General features: G+C 45.6%; 1 protein-coding gene across 4 annotated transcripts in view; it reads left to right on the top strand.

Annotated features, from left to right (window-relative positions):
* rhobtb3 (Rho related BTB domain containing 3) overlaps positions 1-17,182 on the top strand; it is a 205,433-nt gene that overhangs the window by 90,019 nt on the left and 98,232 nt on the right. The gene's annotated exons all lie outside the window — the stretch shown is intronic.

Raw genomic sequence — 17,182 nt, 5'->3', positions numbered from 1 at the left:
CAGTCCATAGGAACTGACCCAGAGTCGATAGACTGTTGGAAAATGATCACCAATGCATCCACTATTTCTAGGGCCACTTCCTTAACTACTCTGGGATGCAGACTATCAGGCCCCGGGGATTTATCGGCCTTCAATCCCATCAATTTCCCGAACACAATTTCCCACCTAATAAGGATTTCCTTCAGTTCCTCCTTCTCACTAGACCCTCGGTCCCCTCGTATTTTCGGAAGGTTATTTGTGTCTTCCTTCATGAAGACAGAACCAAAGTATTTGTTCAACTGGTCTGCCATTTCTTTGTCCCCCATTATAAATTAATCTGAATCTGACTGCAAGGGACCTATGTTTATCTTCACTAATCTTTTTCTCTTCACCTATCTATAGAAGCTTTGCAGTCAGTTTTTCTGTTCCCAGCAAGCTTCCTCTCATACTCTATTTCCCCCCATACTCTATTTCCCCCCTCCTAATTAAACCCTTTTCCTCCTCAGCTGAATTCTAAATTTCTCCCAGTCCTCAGGCTTGTTGCTTTTTCTGGCCAATTTATATGCCTCTTCCTTGGATTTAACACTATCCTTAATTTCCCTTGTTAGCCACGGTTGAGCCACCTACCCTTTTTATTTTTACTCCAGACAGGGATGTACAATTGCTGAAGTTCATCCATGTGATCTTTAAATGTTTGCCATTGCCTATCCACTGTCAACCCTTTAAGTATCATTCGCCAGTCTATTCTAGCCAATTCACGGCTCATACCAACGAAGTTACCTTTCTTTAAGTTCAGGATCCTAGTCTCTGAATTAACTATGTCTCTCCATCTTAATAAAGAATTCTACCATATTATGATCACTCTTCCCCAAGGAGCCTCGCACAACAAGATTGCTAATTAGTCCTTTCTCATTACACATCACCCAGTCTAGGATGGCCAGCCCTCTAGTTGGTTCCTCGACATATTGATCTAGAAAACCATCCCTAATACACTCCAGGAAATCACCCTCCACCATATTGCTACCAATTTGGTTAGCCCAATCTATATGTAGATTAAAGTCGCCCATGGTAACTGCTGTACCTTTATTGCACGCATCCCTAATTTCTTGTTTGATGCTGTCCCCAACCTCACTACTACTGTTTGGTGGTCTGTACACAACTCCCACTAGCATTTTCTGCCCTTTGGTATTCCGCAGCTCCACCCATACAGATTCCACATCATCCAAGCTAATGTCCTTCCTTACTATTGCATTAATTTCCTCTTTAACCAGCAATACTACCCTACCTCCTTTTCCTTTCTGTCTATCCTTCCTGAATGTTGAATACCCCTGGATGTTGAGTTCCCAGCCTTGGTCACCCTGGAGCCATGTCTCCGTGATGCCAATTATATCAGATTCGTTAATTGCTGCCTGCGCAATTAATTCATCCACCTTATTACGAATACTCCTTGCATTGAGGCACAGAGTCTTCAGGCTTGTCTTTTTAACATACTTTGCCCCTTTAGAATTTTGCTGTATTGTGGCCATTTTTGAATTTTGCCTTGGGATTCTCTGCCCTCCACTTTTACTTTTCTTCTTTCTATCTTTTGCTTCTGCCCCCATTCTACTTCCCTCTGTCTCCCTGCATAGGTTCCCATCCCCCTGCCATATTAGTTTAATCCCTTCCCAACAGCACTAGCAAACACTCCCCCTAGGACATTGCTTCCGGTCCTGCCCAGGTGCAGACTGTCCGGTTTGTACTGGTCCCACCTCCACCAGAACCGGTTTTAATTTCCCAGGAATTTGAATCCCTCCCTTCTGCACCACTCCTCAAGCCACATATTCATCTTAGCTATCCTGAGATTCCTACTTTGACTAGCACGTGGCACTGATAGCAATCCTGAGATTACTACTTTTGAGGTCCTACTTTTTAATTTAACTCCTAGCTCCCTAAATTTAGCTTGTAGGACCTCATCCCGTTTTTTACCTATATCGTTGCTACCTATATGCACCATGACAACTGGCTGTTCACCATCCCCCTCCAAAATGTCCTGTAACCACTCCGAGACATCCTTGACCCTTGCACAGGGAGGCAACATACCATCCTGGAGTCTCGATTGCGGCCACAGAAACGTCTGTCTATTCCCCTTACAATAGAATTCCCTACCACTATATCTCTCCCACTCTTTTTCCTGCCTTCCTGTGCAGCAGAGCCACCCACGGTGCTATGAACTTGGCTGCTGCTGCCCTCCCCTGATGAGTCATACCCCCCAACAGTACCCAAAACGGTGTATCTGTTTTGGAGGGGGATGACCGCAGGGGGCCCCTGCACTACGTTCCTTCCACTGCTCTTCGTGCTGGTTCCCTATCTGTCTGTGTAACCTTTACCTGCAGTATGACCAACTCACTAAACGTGCTATTCACGGCATCCTCAGCATCGCGGATGCTCCAGAGTGAATCCACCCGCAGCTCCAGTGCCGCATTGCGGTCTGTCAGGAGCTGCAACAGGATACACTTCCCACACATGTAGTCATCAGGGACACTGGCAGCATCCCCGAGTTCCCACATAGCACAAGAGGAGCATGACACGTGTCCAAGCTCTCCTGCCAAGACTTAACCCCTAGATTAACTTAATTTGGCAACAACAATGCCAGAAAAGAAAAGCACAGACTAAAGAAAACTTAACTGACAAACCAAGGTTTAAGGGGAACATTGGAAAATGGATAGGTCAATTAGAAAAACGAAATCAAAAGGGGATAAGTAGAGGTTAAAGGGGACAATTGGCCACTTGAGTTGAAAGGAAAGAAATGAAGGAATATCAGATAGGGAGCCCCTGAGTGAAGTTTAATTATCCTAAGGCAAGCAAGAGAAACATTGGAAACAAAGGGCACCTGTGAGACGCTAAAGCAAAATGGGAGAAACTAGAGAAGTATGTTTTTTAAAGAAGAGAAGAGAAGTATAAGTAATATGGAAACCATGCAGTCTGTTTGCTATAAGATGTTTATAAAGGAGAAAGCCAGCTCGGTTTAAGAGAGGGCTTGGATGAGAGCTGGAAACTAGTACATTCTGGATCAGCGTTGCCAGAAAATAAACAAGGGTTGGTACCTTGTCCTACATGGTGAAAATTACTGTTGTGTTCAAGATGAGGGATGTCACTAGTGAGACATGGAACACTTTCTACTGTTAATATACACTGACAGAATCAAGTCTCATAGAGTACAGCTCCTTCTACAAATCTAGCAACAATTTGTTTTAACCCAGCCTAGAGGCTACCTACTGCCCCAACAATGATATTTCCATATCCTATCTCAGTCATCTCTGTGGCCTTTGAGTGAGATGATTCATTTAGGGCCAAATTTGGTCAGATTTGTGGTATTCACTCGCAATCTTTAGGAACTGGGTTGTAACTGGACAAAGAATTTAGCTTGGCGTTCTGGCAGAAAGTGTTAGGAGGCTGTGATTCTACTTTTCGAAGCAATGTTCTTGCAGGACAAGAATTTTGAATGCCCCATCGAATCTACCTACACCCTGACTTCTATCCCTGTGTTGGGCCTCGTCAGTGATGCATGGTGGGCAGGATTCCTACTGCCAAGTGGGAGATTGCCAATATGAAAAGGCGAATCTCATCAGTGCACTGTCAGTGACAGACAATGCTGCAGGAGTAACAATGGTCCTTAAATGGTCAGAAGCACCTGGAAGATTGGACCACTGATAGTCTTGGCCAAGACCAGGGCCTTAACCAGGTTAAGTATCTGGATACAAAGTGGAGAGAGAGGAGGCCATTACGAGATCTTGGGCTCTTACTGCTGTTTTCTAGACCTGCCATCACTTTTCCTATAGCGGCCGTGGGAAATGGTAGTGAAACAGGTGGATGCAAGGAAAATCTGAAGAGCAGACAGTCTAGAAATCTCAATTCCATATTTCCTTCATCATTATTGACATAACCTTTTGACTTGTGTATTATGCTTGGAAATGTGTATATCTACCAGATTTGGTAAACTTGGATTGTTTTGCCTTCTGAAGCTGCAGCTGAAATAAAAGTCAAAACTAGCCAGGCATTTCAAGCAATAGCAGCTTCAAATTGTACTTTATTGTGGTAGTTCAGTGATCTTTGTGCAAATATCATGGGTGATATTTTCATTAGAATTTCTTAGAGAAAATGCTGTGGTACAGAGGGATCTGGGGTTCTTGTACAAAAAGTTAGTATGCAGGTACAGCAAGTAATTAGGAAGGCAAATGGAATGTTAGCTTTTATTGCAAGGGGGATAGAATATAAAAGTAGGGAAGTCCTGCTACAACTATACAGGGTATTGGTAAGACCATACCTGGAGTACTGCGTACAGTTTGGTCTCTTTACTTAAGGAAGGATATACTCGCATTGGAGACAGTTCAGAGAAGGTTCACTTGGTTGATTACTGAGATGAAGGGGGTTGTCTTATGAAGAAAGGTTGAGCAGGTTGAGCCTATACTCATTGGAATTTAGAAGAATGAGAGGTGATCTTATTGAAACCTATAAGATTCTGAGGAAGCTTGACAGGGTAGATGCAGAGAGGATGTTTCCCATCGTGGGGGAATCTAGAACTAGGGGGCATAGTTTCAGAATAAGGAGTCACCCATTTAAAACGGAGATGAGGAGAAATTTCTTCTCTCATAGGGTCGTGAATCTCTACCCCAGAGAGCTGTGGAGGCTGGATCAATGAATAAGGTGGAGATAGACAGATTTTTGAACGATTAGGGAGTCAAGGGTTATGGCGAGTGGGCAGGGAGGTAGGGTTGAGGCCAAGGACAAATCAGGAATGATCTCATTGAATGGCGGAGCAAGTTCGAGAGGCAAAATGGTCTATTCCTGCTCCTATTTCTTATGTTCTTATGTAAAGCTTTTAGAGTGACAGTTTGGTGGGCAGTTTGAGTATGCCCTATTTTCACAAGGTTGTGTGAGGCCTCGGCATGCCATGCCAACTTCAAAAATGTGTCCACAGAAGTAATAATGGCTTATCACCCTACTGGATGTTTTGTATAAAATTGATGTTGATTTTGTGGTAGTTGCCACTGATTCACAATCTTCTGGTCTGGATTAAAGAGCAGTGTTTAGAGACAATCAAAATGAGCTATGAATGACTGGCACCTTTCCCTTCCACATTCCAGCTGTGTCAGAAAACATTTAATGAAATACCTCCAGCCCATGTCCTTTGTACCAATGGTATTTTTGACACACACTGAATACTTGAATACTGAAATAAGCCAAAGAGACTTCAGTTTATTTCTGTACACAATGAGGCCTTATTTCACCCACTGAAAAAATGGGTCCAATACCACACATCTATTGTGTGATATATCAACATTCTAATCAGTTTAATCAGCTGTACAGTCATACATTTAATCTGCAATATTTAGATTGGCAAGGAAAATATTGAAAAGAAACTGGGATAAATTAGTTTGCATGTTGAATAAGTCAAATTGTAAGAAGATTATAGGGACAATTTTCCTGAACTCCCTCTGCTCTGACACTGAATAGGGGCATTGCACCAGACATACACGGGGTGTAGACTTTCTGGTTTGGGTGCAATCGGCGAAATGAGAGCAAATTATGCCCACAATTGCGCCCATTTTGAAGTGCTTACCCCTCCCCCGAGTTTCAAACTCATATGCATATTGCCAAACACAAAATCAACCCTCAACCAGGACTATTAGGCAGTGTTTTAAATGTAATTTAAAAAAAAAATTCCTTTAAAAAATATTCCTTGATATATTTAAGACTGGTAACTAGGTGCAGTTTTGATTAAAATAGCTGAAATTGGGCTTATCACAAAGAAATTTAGAAGAATGAAAGGTGATCTTATTGAAATTTATAAGATAATGAGGGGGCTCGACAAGGTGGAGGCTGTCATGTATTCAACTGTCATTATAACCCATGTATAAGCTGACCTAAGTTATACACCTTGAGAACATTGACCACAGGGGGCGAACTTGTGGGAGACACTCCTAACCTGGACTTGCCGGGATAAAAGGGGAAGCTCCACCCACCGTCTACCTCTTGAGATCTTGATAATAAAAGTAACTGGTCACAGAGTGATCTTTTCACAAGTATGGGCCTCGTGTGCATTTATACTGTATAGTAAGGACATATTATTGGCGACGAGAAACTGGGATTTAAACCATGCAAGCATGGCCATTAGCAGCACAGAAGAGAGGTACTGTGTTGGTGATGATTGGGACGACTTTATTGAGAGACTACAGCAAAGTTTTGTCACTAAGGAATGGTTGGGCTAGGATTCGGCCGACAAACGCAGGGCTCATCTCCTGACGGTTTGTGGATCCAGAACATACTCCCTGATGAAGGACCTTCTAGTTCCAGAGAAGCCGGCAGATAAGACGTTCGAAGAGCTCAGTAAGTTGATCGGGGAACACCTTAAACATGGTGAGACACAGGTTTTATACGCACCGGCGGCGAGAAGGGCAAAGCATTCCAGACTTCGTGGCAGATCTCAGGCGACTGGCGAGCCTATGTAAGTTCCCAGATGCATGCAGAGCGGAGATGCTGTGAGACTTTTTTTATTGAGGGCATCGGGCACGCTGGGGTTTTCAGGAAACTGATTGAGACCAAAGACTTGACCTTGGAAGCGGCGGCTATGATAGCCCAGACAATTATCTCAGGGGAGGAAGAGACCAGAATGATTTATGGCAAAAATCTTGGCACAAATGCGGCAAATGACCAGGGAGTCAACATTGTTAACGTGGCACACAGTTCTCTAGGCAGAAAAGGGCAATCGGACATGTCCCAGCATGCAGTCGAACCCAAAGGGGGAATTCAACAGAGACAATGGCTAACTGAACGGTGATTCATGCCATCGCAATGGACAATGCGGCCAGTAATGGGGCCATCAACACCTGTTAATGGTGCGCTTAAGGACAGTTACAGAGACAGTCAGAGACGATCGACTGGTAATGGATCTTTTGTTTCCAACAACGGGGCCTCCAGCTCATGCTGGAGATGTGGAGGCAAACAGCCAGCCAGAGCTTGCAGGTATCAGCAATATACCTGCAGAAACTGCAACGTCAGCGGTCACTTGGCGTGTATGTGCAGGAAGCCTGCAGCCAGGATGATGTACGAGGAGGACGGGCCCGATGTAAGCCCTACGAGGCCAAATGAATACTGGGGGAAATTGCTGGAAGCTGAAGTTCAGCGAGTTCATGTGGAGCACGTATACAGTTCATAAACCAGGACGCCACCGATAATGATGAAAGTGCTGCTCAGTGGCATCCCAGTATTAATCGAGCTAGGCACGGGGACCAGCCAATCACTGATGAGTATCAAACAGTTCGAAAGGTTGTGGGTGTCCAAGGCCAGGAGGCTAAAATTATTGCCGATTGATGCACTGCTATGGACATATACAAAGGAGATCATTCCGGTGCTAGGCAGCGCCACGGTAGTCGTGACCCACAAAGATTCGGAGAACAGGTTGCCACTCTGGATTGTCCCAGGGGACGGTCCCGCACTACTGGGGAGGAGTTGGCTTGCTGTCATGAACTGGAAATGGGACGATGTCAATGCAATTTCTTCTGTGGAGCGAGTATCATGCTCACAGGTCCTGGACAAATTTGACTCATTATTTCAACCCGGCATCGGCACTTTCATGGGGGCCAAGATAGTGATTCGCATAAACACGGACGCCAGGCCAGTAAACCACAAGGCCAGAGCGGTGCCGTATATGATGCGGGAAAAGATAGAATGCAAATTGGACCACCTGCTGAGGGAAGGCATCATCTCGCCAGTCGAATTCAGTGACTGGGCGAGCCCCATCGTGCCGGTGCTCAAGGCGGATGGGTCGGTCAGGATATGTGGCGATTACAAGGCCACCATCAATCGGGTGTCACTCCAAGACCAGTACCCGCTACTGAGAGCGGAGGAGCTCTTTGCGACGCTATCCGGTGGCAAACTTTTTTCAAAATGGGACCTGACCTCAGCTTACATGACCCAAGAGCTGGTGAGTGAGTCGAAGGAGCTGACCACCATCATGACACACAAGGGGTTGTTTGAGTATAACAGATGTCCGTTCGGGATTCGTTTGGCCGCCGCGATCTTTCAGCGAAATATGGAAAGCCTCCTCAAGTCGATTCCAAGGACGGTGGTTTTTTAAGACGACATCCTCATCACGGGTCGCGACACTGAAGAACACCTCCACAACCTGGAGGAGGTGCTACGCAGACTGGACCGGGTAGGGCTGCAACTGAAAAAGGCGAAGTGCGTCTTCTTAGCTCCAGAAGTAGAATTCCTGGGGAGGAGGGTAGCAGTAGACGGGATCAGACCCACTGCGTCCAAAACGGAAGCGATCCAGAGAGCACCCAGACCCCGTAACACGACGGAGCTGCGTTCGTTCCTGGGGCTCCTGAACTATTTTGGCAACTTTCTTTCCAAATTGTGCATGCTGTTAGAGCCGCTGCACGTGCTCCTACGCAAAGGTTGTGATTGGGTCTGGGGGGACAGCCAGGAAAGGACCTTTGATAGAGCACGCAATTTGTTATGCTCCAACAATCTGTTAACGTTATATGACCCATGTAAGAAACTAGTTTTAACGTGTGATGTGTCGTCCTATGGGGTCGGGTGTGTGTTGCAGCTTGTGAATGCCAATGGTCAGTTACAGCCGGTAGCTTATGCCTCCAGAAGTCTGTCCCAGGCAGAAAGGGGCTACGGGATGATAGAAAAGGAAGCGCTAGCATGTGTATATGCAGTAAAAAAAATGCAGCAGTACCTGTTTAGCAGGAAATTTGAGCTGGAGACAGATCACAAACCCTTAACATCCCTTTTGGCCGACAACAAGGCCATAAATGCGAATGCATCGGCCCGCATACAGAGGTGGGCACTCACGTTAGCCGCCTATGACTACACAATTCGGAATAGACCGGGCACTGAAAACTGTGCCGATGCACTCAGCAGGCTACCACTAGCCACCACTGAGGGAGCAGCTGAGCATGATGCTGAGATGGTCATGGCTGTTGAAGCTTTCGAAAGCGAAGGCTCACCCGTGACAGCCTGTCAGATTAAAGTCTGGACAAATAAAGACCATCTACTGTCTTTAGCCAAGTAATGTATACTGAATGGGGACTGGGCAGCCACGTACGGGGCATGCCCTGAGGAATTTAAACAATTTCACAGGCACAAGGATGAACTCTCGATTCAGGCCGATTGCCTACTATGGGGAAACCGAGTAGTCATGCCCCAGATGGGCAGAGAGGTGTTCATCAGAGAACTCCACAATGAGCACCCAGGCATTGTCATGATGAAGGCAATTGCCAGTTCACACGTTTGGTGGCCAGGGATAGATGCAGAGCTGGAACTTTGTGTTCGCAGGTGCAACACGTGCGCCCAGCTGGGCAATGCTCACAGGGAAGCCCCCCTTAGCCCCTGGTCCTGGTCCGCCAAGCCATGGTCACGCATCCATGTGGACTACGCAGGTCCTTTCATGGGAAAAATGTTTTTGGTTGTAATAGACTCCTATTCCAAATGGATTGAGTGTGCCATTTAAATTCAAGCACATCCTCTGCCATGGTAGAAAGTCTACGGGCAATGTTCGCCGCCCACGGTCTACCGGATGTCTTGGTCAGTGACAATGGCCCATGCTTCACAAGCACTGAATTCCAGGACTTCATGGCAGGCAATGGAATCAACCATGTCAGAACGGCACCGTTCAAGCCGGCCTCAAACGGCCAGGCGGAACGAGCAGTGTAGATAATCAAACAGGGGATGCTCAGAATCCAAGGGGGTTCCCTACAAACCCGCTTATCACGCCTCCTGTTGGCCAATAGATCCCGACCACACTCGCTCACAGGGGTTCCACCCGCAGAGCTGCTAATGAAAAGGACGCTCAAAACCAGGTTATCCCTTATACACCCTACTATGAAAGAAATTGTTGAGAGCAGGCGTCAGTCACAATGTGACTACCATGACAGGAATGCGAGGGCACGATGTATTGATGTCAATGACCCTGTTTTTGTCCTTAATTACGCTGCAGGGCCCAAATGGCTTGCAGGCACTGTGATTGCCAAAGAGGGGAATAGGGTTTTGGTAGTTAAACTTACCAACGGACAAATCTGCCGCAAACACATGGATCAAACTAAAAGGAGGTTCAGCAACCCCATAGAAGAAGCAGAGGAAGAACACAATATAGAGTTCACTCCTCCACAGGTGACCGAACACAGGAACCAAAGGGAGGAGAGCCCAGTCACTGTGGGCAGTCCGGACAGGCCTGAGGCACCGCAAACAGCAGACACTCAGGCCAGCGCCCAACAACCGGAGCCCCAAGTCAGGCGCTCTACAAGAGAGCATAAACCACCAGAGAGACTCAACCTGTGATCCCAATAAGACTTTGGGGGGAGGTGATGTCATGTATTCAACTGTCATTGTAACCCATGTATAAGCTGACCTAAGTTGGACACCTTGAGAATGATGACCACAGGGGGTGAACTTGTGGGAGACACTCCTAACTTGGACTTTCCGGTATAAAAGGGGAAGCTTCACCCACCGTCTGCCTCTTGAGATCTTGGTAATAAAGGTAACTGGTCACAGAGCGATCTTTTATCAAGTATGGGCCTTGTGTGCATTTATACTGTATAGTAAGGACATATTAGAGGCAGAGATAATATTTCCACATAGCGGAAACTAAAACTAGGGGACATAGTCTTAGAATAAGGGGCCGCCCATTTAAAACTGAGATAAGGAGAAATTTCTTCTCTCAGAGGGTTGTAAATCTATGGAATTCTCTGCCCCAGAGAGCTGTGGAGGCTGGGTCATTGAATATATTTAAGGCGGAGATAGACAGACTTTTGAGCGATAATGGTTATGGGGAGCGGGCAGGGAAGTGGAGCGGAGTCCTGTTGTGTATGCAATAACTCAATAGACTAAATACTGTAAACTCAGAACAGGTACAAACCTGGCTGTACTTTATTAGGGTCCAAAGTGATTACATTACAAGATGGCTGGCCTTTTATACCTGGGCCGCACACACGTGCGCACAGCCCAATGACCTTCGGCAGTGGCGCCACCTGGTGGCTAGTAAACCCAAGCATACATACATGACAATATCCCTCTTTATGATATTAGTAACGGTCTTTTTACAAATTGAGACAGTCCGGGGCTTTCCGCTCCCGAGTTGAACGTCTCAGTTCAACTCCAGCCTTGGGCGAGCATTCTGAGTCTGTTATGACTGGGGGCTAGGGAGCCGATCTGATGGGAGTGCAATGACCATGTCAGGGATTGAAAGTCCAGATTCATTGACCATGTCAGTGATTGAAAGTCCAGATTCATTGATGACAGCAGAGTCCTCTGATAACTGAGTGTAGGTTGGTTGGTCACTGATTGTGTCTTCCTCAGACTGTTCCGGTTCATCCGTGTGCCACAGCTTTATCTGATCAACATGTTTCCTGCATGTCTGCCCATTCTTGAGCTTGACAATAAACACTCTGTTACCCTCCTTGGCCATAACAGTACTGGTGATCCATTTGGGACCTTGACCATAATTCAGTACATCCACAGGATCATTGATAGAAATGTCGCGTGACAAATTAGCGTGATCATGATACCCTTGCTGACTTCGACATCTGCATTTGACACGATTATTCAAGTCAGGGTGGACAAGAGAGTGCCTGGTCTTGAGTCCTCTCTTCATCAATAGTTTAGCAGGGGAGACCCCGGTAAGTCTATGGGGTCTTGTCCTGTCACTAAGCAATATGCGTGACAAGCGAGTTTGCAGTGAACCTTGAGTTACACGTTTCATACTCTGCTTGATGGTTTGGACCGCACGCTCTGCTTGTCCATTGGATGCGGGTTTGAATGGTGCTGACCTCACATGTTTGACACCATTGAGTTTCATGAACTCTTGAAACTCCATACTGGTGAAGCAAGATCCGTTGTTGCTTACAACGATGTCAGGCAGACCATGCATAGCAAACATGACACGAAGGCTCTCAATGGTAGCTGTGGATGTGCTGGATGACATGATTGTACACTCTATCCACTTGGAATAAGCATCCACCACAACTAAGAACATCTTTCCCAGGAAGAGACCTGCAAAGTCGATGTGGTTCCTGGACCATGGTTTAGACGGCCACGACCACAGACTCAGCGGCGATTCTGCTGGTGCTTTACTAAGCTGCATGCAAGTGTTGCACTGATGCACACATGATTCCAGATCAGAGACAATTCCAGGTCACCATACATGAGACCTGGCAATGGCTTTCATCATGACAATACCGGGATGCTTGCTATGTAGATCATGCACAAATTTCTCTCTGCCTTTCTTGGGAATAACAACATGATTACCCCACAGTATACAATCTGATTGAATGGATAGTTCGTCTTTAAGATGGATGTAAGGTTTGGTCTCCTCACACATTTGCTTGGGTATGACAGACCAATCACCACTAAGGACACAACGTTTCACAATCGATAATATCGGGTCCTGGCTAATCCAGGTCTTAACTTGTTGGGCCGTGACAGGGGTTCCTTCACTTTCAAAAGCATCCATGACTAACAGTAGGTCTGCAGGTTGTGGCATTTCCACCTCCGGTGTGGGCAACAGCAGATGGCTCAATGCATCAGCACAATTCTCAGTGCCAGGTCTATGGCAAATGACATAATCATAGGCAGATAATGTCAGCGCCCACCTCTGGATGCGGGACGATGCATTGGTATTAATACCTTTGTTTTCCGAAAACAATGAAATGAGTGGCTTATGATCTGTTTCTAGTTCAAACTGAAGACCAAACAGATACTGATGTATCTTTTTAACCCCATAAGCACAGGCTAGTGCTTCTTTCTTGACCATGCTGTAGGCTCTTTCCGCCTTTGACAAACTTTTTGAAGCATATGCAACAGGTTGTAATTTGCTCGACTCATTAGCTTGATGGAGCACGCAACCAACTCCATATGACGAAGTATCACAGGCCAATACTAAATGCTTACATGGATCATAATGTACCAGCAGCTTGTTAGAGAAAAGCAGATTATTAGCTTTCTCAAAAGCTCTATCTTGAGACGCACCCCAAACCCAGTTGTCGCCTTTTCTTAGCAGCATGTGCAGTGGCTCTAATAAGGTGCTCAATCTAGGTAAGAAATTACCGAAGTAGTTGAGTAGACCCAGGAACGAACGCAGCTCCGTCACATTCTGAGGCTTGGGTGCATTTTTGATGGCCTTGGTTTTCGAGTCCGTAGGCCTGATACCGTCAGCAGCAAATTTCCTCCCCAGGAATTCGACTTCTGGTGCCATGAAGACACACTTCGAGCATTTGAGTCTGAGTCCCACTTTGTCCAGATGATGTAGAACCTCTTCCAGGTTGTTCAGATGTTTGGCGGAGTCACGACCTGTGATCAGGATGTCATCTAGGAACACGACGGTTCTGGGGACGGACTTCAGTAGACTCTCCATGTTCCTCTGAAATATGGCTGCAGCCGAGCAAATTCCAAAAGGGCACCTGTTGTAGATAAACAGTCCTTTATGAGTGTTGATGCACGTAAGTTTCTTCGACATGTCGACTAGCTCCTGTGTCATGTCAGCCGACGTCAGATCCAGTTTTGTGAACGACTTCCCCCCGGCTAACATTGCAAACAGGTCATCAGCCTTCGATAACGGGTATTGATCCTGTTTTGAAACTTGGTTGATCGTAACCTTGTAGTCTCCACAAATCCAGACCGTGCCATCACTTTTCAACACGGGAACAATGGGGCTGCCCCATTCATTAAATTCGATCGGTGATATGATCCCTTCACGCTGGAGTCTGTCCAGTTCGATTTCAACCTTCTCCCTCATCATGTACGGAACTGCCCGAGCTTTATGATGGACGGGTCTTGCATCCGAGTCCATGTGGATCTGCACCTTGGCTCCCGTGAAATTGCTGATGCCTGGTTCAAACAGCAAGGGGAACTTGCTCAGCACTTGAGCACATGGAGTATCCTCCTCCGATGAAAACGCTTTGATCTTGTTCCAGTTCCATTGCATTTTTTCTATCCAGTTCCTGCTGAACAGCGTTGGACCATTGCCTAGAACAATCCATAACGGTAAATCGTGAACCGCACCAGCATATGACACCTTGACTACTGCACTGCCAATCACCATTATGAGTTCTTTAGTATACGTACGCAACTTGGCATTGACTGGACTCAGCTTAGGCCTCACAACCTTAGTATCCCACAGCCTGTCGAATGTCCTCTGGCTCATTATTGATTGACTCGCACCCGTGTCCAATTCCATCGATACCGGCACACCATTAAGTTTTACATTAATCAGTATCGGTTGGCTCTTTGTTAGGAACGAATACAGCCCATACACTTCCTCCTATGGTATCTCGGATTGCATATCCGGATCCCGCTAGACTGGTCATCATCCTCCACGTGGTGTGTTGCAGCACACTTGCTCAGTTGCAGACACATGCACTGGAGATGCCCCACTCTCGAACAGCCTTTACAAATATACTGTTTAAACCGACACTGATGATCCTGATGATTTCCCCCACAACGCTGACATGGTGATATCGGATTCATTCCCGTTAGCGGACTTTGAGCAGCCACAGGTTTCGCGTATGCAGTCGGGATGGCCCTGCCATATGCAGCTCTGCCAAGCAATGATACTATCTTGTTTACAGTACTTGCCGAGTTCCGATTTTTCAATGATATCTGCTTTAAATTTTTGTCCGTCGCCATGCATGATTGGGCAATCGTGATGGCTTTGCTCAAATCCAGCGTCTCTGCTGCCAGTAGCTTACGCAGGATCACCTCGTGGTTGTTGCCAATTACAAAGAAGTCCCGCAGCATGTCTGCCAACGCAGTTTCAAACTTACACGGTCCAGTTAGACGTCTTAGGTCGGCAATGAATTCCGATACATGCTGGCCCTCAGAGCGAACGTGCGTATAGAATCGATATCTTGAGATGATGATACCTTCATCTGGTTTGAGATGGTCACGTACCAGAGCACACAATGTTTCATAGGCCTTGCCTGTTGGACTTAAGGGCGAGAGGAGATTCTTTAAGAATCCATAGATTTTCGGACCGCAAACCGTCCGACACCGAACTGCGTTTGCCTCTTTCTCCATTTTGTTGGCCACGAAGTACTCTAGTAAGCGGGCTAAAAAGTCTGCCCAATCTTCTCCCTCCACGAATCGCTCCAGAATTCCAATTGTGCTCATTTTTACATGCGAAGGTTCTTGTTACCTCATCGCCAAATGTTGTGTATGCAATAACTCAATAGACTGAATACAGTAAACTCCGAACAGGTACAAACCTGGCTCTACTTTATTAGGGCCCAAAGTGAATTCATTACAAAATGGCTGGCCTTTTATACCTGGGCCGCACACACATGCGCACAGCCCAATGACCTCCGACAGTGGCACCACCTGGTGGCAAGTAAACCCAAGCATACATACATGACAATTCCATGATCAGATCAGCCATGACATTGAATGGCAGAGCAGGCTCGAGGGACCAAATGGCCTACTCCTGCTCTTATTTCTTATGTTATCATTAAATTACCATTTTTGATCATAATGTCAATCCACCAGCAGTGATAATCCGATTTTAAATGACTGAAACTGACTTTTAAAAAATATACAGCAACATTTCTGAGTTATAATGGATTACAGTAGTCAGTTTCTTAGTAAATTAAAAAAAACGGATATTCAAAACCTTTTAAAATGTTCCTATTAGTGTCCTTGCACCCAATAGAACCAGCTTAATTTTTATAATCTCCTCAAAGGCCTGCAAATGAGCACAATTAGCGGAAATTCGCAATGATGATTAATTCATCCTGGGGCATGACCAGTTTTGTGGGCAGGCCTGCTTCTAGCGTGATTTTTTAAAAACTTGTTCAGAAGATCACGAAACTCTAGTTGTGTTGAATGTAATTTGCGCTTAAAATTATGCAATCTCTTGTGCCAGTTATACCAATTTCTGGCAAATTAAGCCGATAAAACCAGTACAACTGAGCAGACACTCCAGTTCACTGTATTGGTCCAGTTCTGGTCAATTAAATGGTACAGATCTGATACAATCCCACCTCCTGGAAAGGCCTTGTGCTTGTAACAGAGACTGCAAACACAGAAGCATCTTAGTGTTCAACTGCCTCTCCGGCCTCAGTGATTGGGACCTTTTGTCCACCGATGGAGATTTTAATTTGAGCTTTTGGAGGGAACCTTAAAATGAAATAGATGTTCTACCTTTTATTCTTCAGCCTGCCCCGAGACACCTGCAGATGCTCCAATCAGTAAGAGTTTGGAGGGGGGCCACAGCACCATCTTTACCAGGCACCCTGTGCTAGAGCACTTGACAAGCATGGAGGACAGATACGCTCCATTCCTTTTTCCTGTCTCTTTCATCGGGGGAACTGAGCATTCCCTGGACTGCTGAGGTTGGGAAAAGTGGCCCTATTATATTGAATAAAGCAATTTGTCGGTTTGCATACTTTCCTTGAAAATTTGGTAAGTTGTGTCAAACTTTAAACAATGTTGCTGGCAGTTACCCCCGTGGCATCCAAGGGTGATATCATCAATTGAATGCAATATAATTAACTGCAGTGCATCTTGGCATTGTATGGTCTTAAATAAGACTTTTTTAAAACAAGGATTTTTACCATGACAACCCTCAAGTCAATACTCAGACTTTAAATTCCGAGAATATACTGTGACTTGCATTATCTGCATTCTTTCACCAAAATTTTCATTGGTCAAAGCCTTGGGCATTGTCTCACTGCAACGTCCACTAGTAGCAACATCCTTCTGTCTGATGTAAATTGATTTCACAGCTCGAGTACGATTAAATTGAACTTATTTCTATTGCATTTGTCTTCATTGCTCTGCCCAGCTAATGCCATACATTGTGCCATACATTGTACCATACATACAAGACCAAGATTTGGGGAGTCTCAATTATGTACCAGTTGCTGGGAAAGATCCCATATTTTTGTTCAAAGAAGAGCAGGGGTTCCCCTGCATGTCTTGGCTAATATTTCTCCTCAACCAATGTCAACAAAAAGAGATTAATTAGTTCACCTCATTGCTGTTTGCAGATTCTGCTGTGTGGAAACAGGCTGATGTTTGGCCCTGCATTTAAATAAATAATTCATTGTAGTAAAATGCTTTGACAGACAAGTATTTCTTTCAATTTCCATTATCTACTAGAGGTGAGGGGCGAACCTCTCATGTCAAATAATAAAGATTCCATTGATTCAAAAATCCAAACTTT

Source organism: Pristiophorus japonicus, chromosome 1 (assembly GCF_044704955.1).
Source record: "Pristiophorus japonicus isolate sPriJap1 chromosome 1, sPriJap1.hap1, whole genome shotgun sequence".
NCBI classification, from domain to species: Eukaryota; Metazoa; Chordata; class Chondrichthyes; family Pristiophoridae; genus Pristiophorus; species Pristiophorus japonicus.
Note: the sequence above shows the minus strand (reverse complement) of the source record. Positions and strands in the feature narration are given on the sequence as shown.